Raw genomic sequence first — 13,123 nt, forward strand, 5'->3', positions numbered from 1 at the left:
ACATCACCTGAGGATCTTGCCTGAAGCATTCAGATCGTGGAAATCTCTCAAATCCATCAGAATGTAGGGAAAAAAAGTGAGCCTATAGAAATCATCATTCTTGTTATTGTCAAAATCTGATCCTGCTGAGGCAGTAAAATGCATTAATGCTGCACTGGATTTGCCCCTTCCTCTGCTTCTCCCTCCCCTCAGTTCGGGATACAGTTTTTGAGCCAGGTTGTTAAAAGAGATCCTATTTCATACATCCCTACGTTCTCTTTCTGAATCTTACGTTCTTAGAGCATTAATCTGCAGGATTGTCCCTAGAGTCCATTTGAGATGGGCGCAGAAATTTAGTTCAGGTAATTATCCTTTCTTTTCAAGTGAATTAAGAAACCAGGAATTCCTGCTTATCTGACAGAAGTGTAGATTTCCCTCCTTAATGCTTGTCACCTGCAAGACAAGTCACACAGGTAAATCTCAAACTGTGCCTTTGTGCCCCATCTAAAGTGGATTTTGGATGTCTCTGCAGAGTAATGCTCCAAGGACGTTATAGTTCAGAGAAAATAGTAATGTCTGTGTATAAAATGTGAATTACTTTAATAGGCTTTGGCAGCACAAGTCTCAACAAGACGATCCACCCCTGCTAATCTAGAGCATACAGTTTTTCTCTCTCTTCTTTTTTTTTCTTTTTTTCAAAAAAAAAAAGAGAAGTCTGAATATAATTTCTCTAAGCTGCAATTTCTAATGCTAATGTTTTACCTTCATTCGGGAGGGGAAGAAAGCTTCTAAGCCACTCTGTTGAGCTCTTGGAGAACGTCTTACCTTGAAATTCTGATTTAGAGATAGGCTCAATCCATCTGCTTTGCATACCTTTGCCCTTTAAACCAGTATTTGTGACATAAAGAAGGACACAGCTTGCAGAGTAGCTGGTAAGTCTCCTATCCATGATTTTTTGGGTTGTTGTTCTGGTTTTTTTTTTTTTTTTTTTGCATGTATATGCAAAGTCAGATTTGTTTCCTTTCCTCCTTTAGGCAAGACAGCTTCTGTATCCTCAAAAAAACTATCTTTGTGTGGAATCACTGGTGTGGTGGTGGTGATGTTGCTTATAACAGCACTAAATATGGAAGATTTATCCTGTTTTGTGTTTTAGGTTCCATTTATCCATTTTATGTGTCTTTATTTAAGACAAACTGCCTAAAGGTTGTCTGTTTTATTGAAAAAATGAGAGAGTAGGGATGGCTGCACCTCAAATGGTTCACAAATCCTGCTTTTGCTGACTTTGGTGTTTGTTTCATGGGGTTTTGTTGTCGTTTCCTTATGATTTGCTTTTTACTTTGCAGTGCTTTGATTAAGATTATACAGTGATTTTGTGGTATGTGGTAGTGAACACAGAATCCACTCTTCATTCCTTGAATGCCCCTTGCTCCCTGTGGCCCATGGGGTTCCTACATGAGCAGATCACAGGATCCTGCAGAAGATGTCCTGGCTCCCATCCTAAACTGGGGTGCAAATCTTTATGCAGCTGTAAGCCAGCCAAGACCATAAAAAATTTCATAGTCCTGCCTTTTAAAGAATTACTTCTTGTGACTTGTAATATGGTGAAATTGGGAGGAGGGGGGCAGAAAAGCTGCATTTGAGGGGTTTTCCTTATATATGCATTTCAAACAGAGGGATCTTTTTTAAAAAGGAAATTACAGGTATCACTCATTTTACAGCTCTTCCACAGCTCAAATTAAAGCTTAAGCAGCTATGTATTTATCAATTAGCATTATTTCTCTATCCCTGTCTGACTCTCTCTATTGTTGTAACTCCATCAAATAGTCATTTGCTTTTTTTATGGTAATAATCCCTTCAAATTCACTCCTTTCATCTGGATCCCTGTATGTTATTTGTTGTTCTGCTAAATCCCTATTACAGAGGCCTAGGAGTTCCAACGGCCTGACAAATAATTAGAAATGTTTTATCCCTAAGCTTCAAAAGGGTGCTAGAAATAATTATAAGCAAACATTTTATGTAGCATTCCGTATCAATCCTACCCCAGCTTTATGTTGTTGGTGCTTCAGATAGGAGGGAAAGAGGGAGATCCTGGTTTCCACAGCCTAAAGGGGACACACGTTGACGTTGCTGGAGCGTTTGGCTTCTCTCTCCCCTCTTCTCCTGGTGGTAGGATGCTCAGTACATCCCAGGCACCTCGTGGCACCTCTGATTTTATAGGAGTGTGGTTAATTACTGGCCAAACAAAAGGAACTTTGTTATTTTATCAGCAAATTCCCCCTACTCTCTTAGCAGCAACATGACCTACAGACCTGCACTGTGTGTAAATAACGCTGCATCAAACTGGACAAGAAAGCTCAAGTTTTGCAAAGTGAAAGTTGATTATTTAGTCCAGACTAGATGTGTCAGTGCAGCCTTATTCCCTAGCAAATTCTGGGAGCTGTAGCAGCTCTAGCTGTCCTTCAGCAGACCAGACTCACGCCACAAAGTTTTTTACACAGAAGGCAAGGAGAGAGAGCTGCATCTCGAAAGCCTACAAAACTAATTGGAACACACCCAATGTCATTACATTTGACAGCATTTTGAGAAATACCCAATCACTTTGTCATCAATTTTCAATTTTGTCAAGAGAAAGTAGCTTTTCATTGGCAAACAACCTGCTGTCCCCACAGTATTTGTGAAAGTGTCCTGGCAGAGAGTAGTGTCATCTCCAAGAACATTTTTCAGGCTTACTTTCTCTATAAAACTTTTATTGAGGAGTTTTTTTAAAAATCCTTGAAAATTGTGTTAAGATGAAGGGTTTTTCATCCTGAAGATACCAAACCCAGTTATGGCCCAGTATAACAAAGGACATAAATACATGATTAACTTTAAACTTGTCAACGGTCCTTCTAGGTTTCCGAGTTTTGGTGATGAGAAATTTTATCTGTTCACTTCAAAGATACTGCGAAAGTTTAATGTTGAAAAAGAATGAATTGACATTAAAAAAGGGAGAAAAGAATTTGTATTTATCAATCAATATGATGAGGATTCATGTGTGAAAAGCAAAGAACAATGTGCTCAAGGGTAGCATAGTGATACCTTTCTACCAATCCGCTGCTCCTTTTGTTTCTTTCCCTCTGAGGGAAATTCATTCATCCTTGCTCTTACTTTTCCAGAACAAAAGACAGTCTGATTCAGGGCCTGATTTGCTGGAGATCCATATTTTTGGCCATTTCCTCACCTGAATGTTGTGAAGCCGTGGTATGAAGAAATACGTGAGAAGGAAACCCAGATTGGTTAGATGTGGTTTTCAGTGTTTGCAACACATGGATGCTGTAAGAACCTAGGAAGCATTTTGACTGGCACAGCAGAGAAGAGGATGGAGTTTGCCAAAAAGCATTTATCTCAGCAGGTGGACTCTCCCTAACCCAGGGACAGCACTACAGTGTACCTCTGAGGGCAAGCTCGTGAGGGAATTCCGCACAGGCAACCAACCCTTCCTTTGATGGGCCCTCTGGCAACCCTAACAGCCACTGGGAGATCTGAAAATCTGTGGCTGCCCCATCCCTGGAAGTGTCCAAGGCCAGGCTGGATGCGGTTTGGAGCCACCTGGTCTAGCAGAAGGTGTCCCTGCCCATGGCAGGAGCTGGAACGAGATGGTCCTTAAGGTCCCTTCCAATATTGCCTCTTTGCTCATGGTGGGAAATTGTGACACTTCCTGGAGGTCTCTTCCTCACCTCTGGAGGTAAAATTCAGACTAAAGTTGCATGAATTATCTGAAACCCTGTCTTCCACTGCACAGGCAACAGGGAAATGGTGTGGGCTTCTGAATAAGCTCTGTAAGAACCCAATGGCTCGTTAAGATCACAGATTGTAGGATCTACAATTTTTCAATTTGGAGTCAACTCCCCTCTGACTTTGCCCCTCTAAAAAATAACTTTAAAAAAAAATATTGTTTGGAAACATTGCAAACCCCCCAAACTATATTTTATGTGCATTGAGAAGCTTATTTGCTTTTTTTATTAATATGCAAATCAAGCATGCTCCCAACTTTCATCACTGCTTAAATACTGTACAAGCATCGTAAATAACCTGCCTATTCAAGTTTTATCTTGTCCACTTTACATTGCACTGCTCTTGTACAGGAAATGGATTGTATTTAATATTGATGGCTCTGTATGTGTCATTTAATCGTCCCTATTGATTGGATTTCATCAGAGTGGGGGCTTGGACAGAAGCTTTGATTATACTGTAAGGAGTCTTTGCAGTTTTCTGTTACTCAACACCATATCAATGCACCTTCTGGTGTGATATCACTTTCACGATCAATACCTGGAAAGAAAATAAAAAAGAGGCCTCCAGGAAAGGAAAGGGAAAAAAACCCCTGAATCAGCCTCTAATTCCCTTTCTGCACATAGATTAAACCTCTGCAACTCAAAGACCATTTATTGTGTGGTTTAACATAAGAAACGGAGGGAAAGAAAAAACCTGAAAGAGTCTCCGTGGGTTGTTTGTTTAATTTCTACATCATTTTTTATTTATAGGCGTCAACTGTTCCTTTCGGTGTCCCTGGCTGATGTTTGATGGTGTGTAATTTTTAACAGTTACATGTCATGTCTCAGTTAACTGTTTCTCTTGATCTGAAAATAGTGCTATAAACGTATTATTTGGTCAAACAGATGCATAGGGGACATTTTGCTTTTCAATATGCTTTGTGCTGCGAATGGAATGTCTTAGAGCTTTCAAAGATCATCCTTAAATTGACACTGTCCCACGGTGGCTCGACCTCATCCTCACTCCAGAGCCACACTGGTTTGTGCTCCTCCATCCCAGCCTCCCAACACCAACCATAAGAGCCAGGCAGCAGGAAACAATCATTCCCTGAGGAATATTAACACACAGCAGATGGGTATTTCATAGTGCTGGTGAGAGGGTTTCCCCATCTGGGCATCCTCAGTTGAAATGCAGGCGCTGACGTGCTCGTAAATCCAGCTCCTGGGTGGATGACAGAAAACATCGTTCCGAGTTGTATCAGAGTAGGGAGAACATACATAGCTCCTCCAAAGTTGTTTGTACTCTGGTTCTCCTCATTCATTGTCCTGAGATGAAAGGGAGTTTATGGGCTTATTTATGAGCTTCTCATCTTTTCCAGGCTGGTGACCCTCTAACTGAGATACAACCGATATTTAAGAATATTGATAATGTTTGTAGCTTATTTTTAAAGGAAAGTGGGTTTAAAATTTTTTTTGGAGTAGTGAGGGTGTCACCAGTAAAGTCTCCATGGACATGGATGCATGGTGCTCTGGGAGAATGGGAAAATACAAGTTGAGCCTTGACATAGAGAATGGTGCAAAGGAAAATTGAGTTAGTCTTGGTCTAGATTGCAGTGACAATTTAAAACTTCTGACACAGACCTTGACTAAGTTTTCTTGGTCCTTCCAGATGAGTGACCAACGGTTTCTTAGGAGTAACTGTTTCCTTAAAATGTATGTCCCTGGAGAGATAAGTGCATTTCTGTTGACACAGGGCTAACCTGACCCTCTGATTTTGCATAGAGGTAGTTGTTCTTAGGCTCCTTAAAACAGAATGAAGGGATTTGTGTTCAACAGGAAGAATTGTGACAAACACGAAAAATACGTGCCCTGTGCGCATAACATTCATCAGAGAGGGCTACAAAGCCAAGTGTGGCTGTTTCTGCTGACAAACACCCCCAAATCTGCCCAGCAAAGACACAGGCACAGAAACCAGTTGGGGACTGACCAGACAGTCCACGTTTCTTTGCTCCATCAGACGCATCTCTGAGAGATGTTTTTGAGTTTTATAAGCAAGAAAAGGCAGAAACTGTCAGAGACAAATTGTGTTTCCTTACGCGGAGTGACGCCGAAGGTCTTGGGCTGGTGGCACTCTCCCGTGTGCCACAGGAGAGCAAGCAGCGTGTCAGTGGGACAATGTGAGTCTCAGTGTGGAGGAGAGAACTGGAGAAGGCTGCCTAAAGTGACAGGTATTTACCCAAAAGGCTACAGACGGATGCAAGCATCTGAGCTGCTAGACTTGAAGGATCCTCAGTCTAAAAAACAAAAGTATGGTGTTAGGAAAGTGCAGTGCCTGAACAGATGTAACTTACTCATAAAAAGAAGTGCCTGTAGGCTTCCTAGCAAAGCCAGAAGTGGCTTCTAGCCCTGAAAAGACCTCCACTGTGGCAACTGGGATTTTCAAGTGTCTTTTCTCTGCCTCTCTGTTGTTGCATTTCTCTACTTGAATAGTTGCATTAACATATTTCTGTCAAAACTTGTAGAGAAGCAGCAGTTTTAATGTAGATATTGCCAAACATTAATGGAACCCTGATTTTCCTGATTATATTTAGCTATTTGCAAGAGAAAACGGATTTGAAGAGTTCCCAAACAGGGAATGGGATTGTATCGTGTTTGTTCTGGGGAGTCCCATCACTGAATTTTGACAGTGAACTTTCTTGGGAACAAACCCAAATAACTTATTAAAAGTAGACTAATGAATATCTGGTCCAATGATGAGGAAAACAAATACTTTATTCAGCCGTTCTTCACCTGGAATTATCATGATTCCTCCTACCCAGACTTCTAGGGAAAAGAAAGAATGAATTTTGGAGTCCTTTGTCAAGTGTTTATATGGGCTCAGAGGGGCCCCACAACTCTCCAGAACAAACCACTATGGTTCCTCTGATATCAAGGACCAAGGATTAGGTAAATGTAGCCTAGTGGAGCCAGAATGTGCCGTGGTGAAAGTTGTGCACAAACCTGGATGGATTTAGAGCTCTCCCAAAGAAGTTCAGAGGATAAATCACCACATTTCATGACATGCAAGTTCAATGCAAAAATATCTGAGGGTGAAAACGCTCCCTTATTTCTTTAGAGACCTGTGGAGAGTATCCACCTAATATGGATAAATTCAGCTGTCAAGATCTTTCATAGTGATGTCATAATGCTGATGAGACAGACCTTCCTTGTCACGTGTCATGTGCCCTCCAAATACGTGCTTGATCACCTTCATTCTTAAGAAAACACATAAAATGGCAAAATGAAAATTAAATGTCTCATTATGAAAATGGAACAAATAAAAAAACATTCCTGAATTAGAGCTGTATTCATTTAAATGTGGTCTTAATATTGGAAGATTCGTGATAAAATAACAGTTGCATCATGAGTACCCAAATAACTTTGGGTCAGTAGGTAATAATTATATGCTTTATGATGTTCAGTGCATTGGATTCTTCTTTAAGTTAATTTTTCAAGGTTAATTTAATTGTAATGACAGTTAGAGAGACTGGATCAGCCCATTCGAAAATAACTATTAACCCACTAGACTGTTGCATCTCGTTGGGCACGGTGCTTGCCAGGAGAGAGCCATGACCATCAAGGACAATGCCCAGCATAAGGAAAGTGGAAACTGACTTATCAGAAACAATTAATTTGGCAGTTTTAGACAGCAACTTCAGAACTTTATTTAATACTGTTTGGAAGTAGTAGAAATCACTGAAATCTTTACTGAAAGAAGAGCTTTGAGTTGCACATTCTTGTGTCTTCTGTTGGATCATCTGTCTACTGCTGAACATCTTTTGGCCACTGCAGCTGATGCACATTCTCATGCTGGATTCTGCATATTCCTCTCCTGTGGGGCTATCGAGACCACAAACCCCTACGGTAATTACCAGATGGAGATGATGCTCGGTCAGAACCAACCTGTGCCACATTCGAGTTGGTGACCTAAAGGTGAAAAGCTTTGATTCCCATTAATAACACCTTGAGCCTCTCTGACCTCCAGGCTGTGATTAAAAGCCCATTAAATTCCCTCAGTAGCTTTGGCTCATATTGTTTGCATTTTGCATTATTATTGTGTATTGTTTGATAATCTAATTGTATTATTTGATTAATTTAAGGAATGAGCATTTTTCTGTTCCACGTTCAAGAATTCAGCGTGTTGAGGGCTCCCTTCACCTAGAAAATCTCTTTTTGTTTTGCTCTGTATTTCTCAGCGGGTGAGCAAACTGCTTTCCTTTGTCTCATTGCTCAGAATAACAAATGTCAAAGCTTGGAACCTGGTAATTTGGCAATTTTAGACAATCGCCTCATAACCACGTTTCAGTACACCTTTGAAGCGGTGGAAGTTCAAAGGCTCCGCAAAGACGAGCCTTGCTTTCCCTGTTGCTATGAGTCATTTGAAGTAATTGGTCCTGTCTGATGTATGTTTTGAACTGAGGAAGTAGCGCTTTATTACCACAATCAGATACAGGTTTTTAGCCAAGGAAGTGGAGTTTTCCTCACAGATGTAGATGTCTGCTTGATAAGGCAGAAAACAGACAGATGTGCCTCTGCACTGGGGAAGAGGTGTGGAGAAGGAGCAAACACAAGAGCTGAGAAAATTCCATGGAGCTACATGAGAGGGGATTTGGAAGCCTTCCCAGTAAGAAAATTTCTCAAAAGCAAGGAAACTCGCCTTTTAGAGAGAAAAATACTTAAAGTTTTATATATCAAACAAATACGCCTATCATCGGGTTTTCAAGTGCTTAGACTGGAGAAAAAAATCAGATTAAAGACTCTGAAGGTATTTTAAACAATGTCGCCTAATTTTAGGCTCGCCATTGGGAGTCTGCTGTTCCATTTCCCATAAACATATGCTAACTGTTCTAAAAGTTGGGGGGGTTTAAAATTTGATATTATAAGGTATCATTGCATGTTAAGGTGGCTTTTGGAATAATACAATGTAAGATTAAAGCCCAGAATTTATGTTCGCTCTTATCAGTGACTAATGCCTGACATACTGTGAGGAAGTACCTCTCTCTTGTAAATATTTTACTAAAATTAGAAAGAGAAAAGTCCTGCCAGAACCACATCTATGCTTTTGGACGTGCATAAGAGCATCCCACAGAGCTGAAGGGATTCTCTGCTCCCTGACGGAGAAGTGTTGAGTTGTGACCCCAGTCTGGGGCTCGCCAGCTCCTGGAGGCAGAAACCTTGTGCTCAGATGTGCTGAGCTCAGTCTGTCCATGTGTGCCACAGATAGGGGTGGGAGGGCAGTTTCTGGCACTAGGAGGGCTTTCCTTTCTCAGTCCCCTTCTGAGTTGCTCCCACTGGCTGTGGTGGATCTGCATCGTGCCATATCCAGCGGACTCTTCGGTGCTGGTCTCCTCATGAGACAATGACAGTGCTGATGGGGGGTGTGCACATTATTCATTACTGAGAAGGACCATTTTTTCTCCAGGCAGAGAAATCTTGAGGAGGAATCTCTGCTCCCAGTGCTGCATTGCAGAGGCCAGGGAAACACAGTAAAACTCTGAATGGTACCGGGGAATATCCATTTCAGTTTGTGAGTGGTGTCCAGAGCACATTAAGGAAAGAAGGACTCATATTTCAAAGGCAAGGGAGACCTTGGATATGCTGCTGTGTGCTTTTGAGTGGAAAGCCAGTACAGCAAGAGTGGTAGACTCAGGTGTTTTGTAGCACCTTTTTTTTTTCTCTTGCAGGTGGTGACAGAGTACAGAAGTGGCTCGTGTCCAGCCAGTTTCAATTGATCAGCTCTTTTTTATCAGTTTTACGATATCGCATTTACTTAATATCACATGGAACAAAGCAAATGTCTGCTGGGAAAGGCTGGGCTGCTGTTCAGCTGACAAATGAGCTGCCCAACATGCTGTATCTCCTCTGTGCCCCTGTGTATTTACCTGCACCTCCACCTCAGCCATCATTTTTCTCTTTGCCATCTGGGCTCCGGTTGCTTTGGCCGAGTGTCACCTTCACAAATCAAAGGGTTGCATGTGCAAACTTTCCTGGAGAGAGAGGTAAGGTGTTCTGCAGCAGGAAAAAGAACATGTGAGCACAGATTTGGAAGGAGAACTCAAGACCTGGGCTGTCCCTCATGTCCATTGAAGTCAGTGCAGGTCATCTTTTTACTCTTTAAGAGCTTTGGCCGGTGCTCTGGGTTTAGTTTTCATCTGGGTAAGTGTAACAAGCTCTTAGCTCAGCTTGAATTTTGCCCACACAAATATTCATATATAAATATTTGAAGATCTTTCCTTCTTTAAATTAATTTTCAGTTTTGTACTAGATCAATGGTAAGGGAACAAAATGATCATAGCAGAGATTGTGGAGAGATGGGCACTGATAGCTTTGATGATGTCTCCAGTGTTTTTTGACTGTTGAAAACATCACATTTCCATTTAATCTAATGAAATGGGGTCTGATCTCATCCCCCATTTGTGCCCATCACAAAGCTGTCGCACATTTTGATACAATAAATATTCTTATGATCAGTGAAATTGCCAAACTAAATTATGGTGATGGTAGGTTAACCCAGTCTCCTGCCCTCTGTGAGAGTTGCTGCCACACACAAGCACAAAAACCTTCTTGCTCTGCAGCAACAGGGACTTCTCCTTCTTTCTATTCTTTATGTATTGTAAAGATAATTAATACTTATTGATATGCATATACATTTTATTCCTTTTCTTACCTTTTTAAATTTATTTTTTAATTTTTAAGTTTTTAAGGCTCAGTAATGTTTTGGGGTTTTTTTTTTTTTTTCACAGAAATGGGTAATTCCACTTTTTATCTAGGAGAGCACATGAACACGGTTAAAGGGGCAGAAGTGCAGCAGTTTGGCAGAGCCATTCCAGAAGCTCCAGTTACAGTTTACCCACATTTCTCCTGGCAGGCTGTGAGCATCCTTTGAAAAAGAAAACCTCACCAATAACTTACGAAGTAAATTGGTGAATCAAAAAAAACCCCAATGCCAGCAAACTGGAATATTATTAAAACTGGAATTTTACCTTTTCTACAGAATGAACTCAACATCCAGATGTGGGCACAGGATCCACCAGCACTCCTCTAAGCCAGCAGGGATCCTTGTGTTGTAAAGACGGAATCACATTTCAGGCTTGAGTCTATTACACAGCAGCAGTTCCTGTTGAGAGCATCTCCCGGCATCCAGCTCAGTAATTTCAACAGAAAAAAAAGCCTCTGTGGCACTGATTAATGGAAAGGCCTGGATATACTGGTGGATCTGGAAAGCATCTCATAATCTTTGACAGACAAGATGTTTCTTATTCTGAAGGGATTTGATCATTGTTTATGAAATTATGTGAGTGACATAGCATCACTGTTATTTTTATCCTGGCATTACAGCTGGTCTAATAATTTGGGTAATAAAGTTACTTATTTTGGCAATAAATCATCAAATGTATCCAGAGTTCTTATCAACATTTTCATTTATTCATATTCCTTGTCAGAACTCTTATCAATATTTTTCCACATTTGTTTTTCTTTTAGAAATCCTCTGATTTAAACTTCTATTAAACTTGTATTAATGCAAAACAGTTGATTTATTTGAAATGGTGACATCATTTTACTCCAGTCTGTAGAGGTTTACACTTCGCCTAAATTAAAGTGTCCACACTGACTTCAGCAAGAATATGTCCAGTTTATCAAGTGCCTGTCTAAATACATATTTTTTTATTATACACCGAATTTTCATTTCTGTCTCCATATGTACGTATAGCTGTGCTTGAACCTGTGTGAGCATACATTTGTATTCCTCATTTTCCCACGTAGTTTCTGACTACTAGTCCTTTCCATTTCCACAGGAGAATCACAGAAGCATTAAGGCTGGGAGAGACACCCCCAAGATCATCAAGTCCATCTTTCTACACACATTTGAGGGAAATATTTACAGTAGTTTCATTAATAAAAATGTTGTTTGAGATAAACATAAAAAGCCAATAGAAATAACTGAAAATTATTACAACTTGTAATAACCTATCTCAAAATTTCTGGAAAATAGAAGGTAGAACAATGTCTCTGATAGTTGGATGGGTGAATAACACATTTTTGCTGGGAAGTGAGAATGCAAACCCATCCTGAAGGAACAAGAGGTGGGATGCAAACACCAGAACTGACTCTACCATAGGTCAAGACCAGCCACCTACTACCAGTAGTAACTCAGGTTTCAAGGAAAGCTGAGGACACTCCTGAAATAATTAAAATTTTTTTCCTGAAATAATTACCAGCACAGGAAAATGAAGACATTCTGTGGGTGAACAGACCATTGCAGGCTGAACGGGATTGACTCTATGTGGATGGTTAATAATTTATCATTAAGGAACAAACTGAGAAAGAGTTTATGCTGTCAGTTCATGCAGTGGGGATAAAAGGAGATATTTGTTTAGTCCCGTTTTTGCAACAATAAAATTTGGGTTAATTTACAACAGCAGTTCAATGGAAATGTCTGCTCCATAAAGAGAGGGAAGGCAAAGAGAGAACCATGGAGCAAATATAATTGTCTTGAAAGCTGTGGTTTAACAGAAACAAGCCTGGAAAAGCTTCCTTGAGCCACTGAGTTAAGCCCAGCCCCTCCTTCTCTCACTGTATAAAATTCTCACCAGAGCTCACTCTGAAAGAACTGGATGTAAATATAAATCTTCAGCTGAAATACAGCAGAAGTTCTACAGACCCCAGCATGTTCACATCTGTCACAGCCACTTTGCATTAAGATTTTCAGAAACTTGTGTTACAGCTCAGCCATCAGACTTGATTTTCCTATCACCTTGAACACCTAAAAAGATTTCGGAGGCATATGTATTTTTTTTTTTTTAATCATAAAGCAATTTAAGTCCTGTTGGTTGAGCCCTGATCTGGCTCATATTTAAGCGTGTGCTAAACTTCACTCGTATAAACAACCCCAGAATTGACAGCAGGGCTTCAAAATGCCATTTTGTGCCTCTGAATATGGAAAAACGTGGCTGGTTTAAAAATACCCATCAGTCTAACCAGCACAGCACAATGCAAAGTGTGTCAGTCCACTGACAGAGAGGAAAAGTAGATGGAGAGCATTGCTTCCAGTGAGCAGGGATGACAATCAGAAGGAATAATGTCATTCCTGGCATTGCTCACGTGCAGGAATATTTGTATTTGCTCTCGGTGGCGATGGCTGTGACTCCCAGCTCATCCTCAGTGCTGCAGCAGCAGGGGACGGAGCTGGAATCCAGGAAACAACTCCCAGTGATACCCACAGGTAAAAATTATGAAAACATATTCAGCAGTTGCAGTTCCTTCAGTCTATCGGCTACATGAAAGGCATTAATAAAAGAAGCCTAAATACATATTTAACCAATTGACCAGAATGGCACTGAAGGAGTTTTAAC

The 13,123-nt window shown here is 40.6% G+C and overlaps 1 long non-coding RNA gene across 1 annotated transcript; it reads left to right on the forward strand.

Annotated features, from left to right (window-relative positions):
- Positions 1-632: 632 nt before the first annotated feature.
- On the forward strand, positions 633-11,721 carry LOC121670734. Its single transcript, XR_006018236.1, has 3 exons — positions 633-911; positions 9,455-9,769; positions 10,514-11,721. It is a non-coding gene; the product is annotated as an uncharacterized LOC121670734 (long non-coding RNA).
- The last annotated feature ends 1,402 nt before the right edge of the window (positions 11,722-13,123 follow it).

Source organism: Corvus kubaryi, unplaced genomic scaffold (genome assembly GCF_017639235.1).
Source record: "Corvus kubaryi isolate FWS band 111438036 unplaced genomic scaffold, C.kubaryi_AGA036_p1.0 37396, whole genome shotgun sequence".
NCBI lineage: Eukaryota > Metazoa > Chordata > Aves > Passeriformes > Corvidae > Corvus > Corvus kubaryi.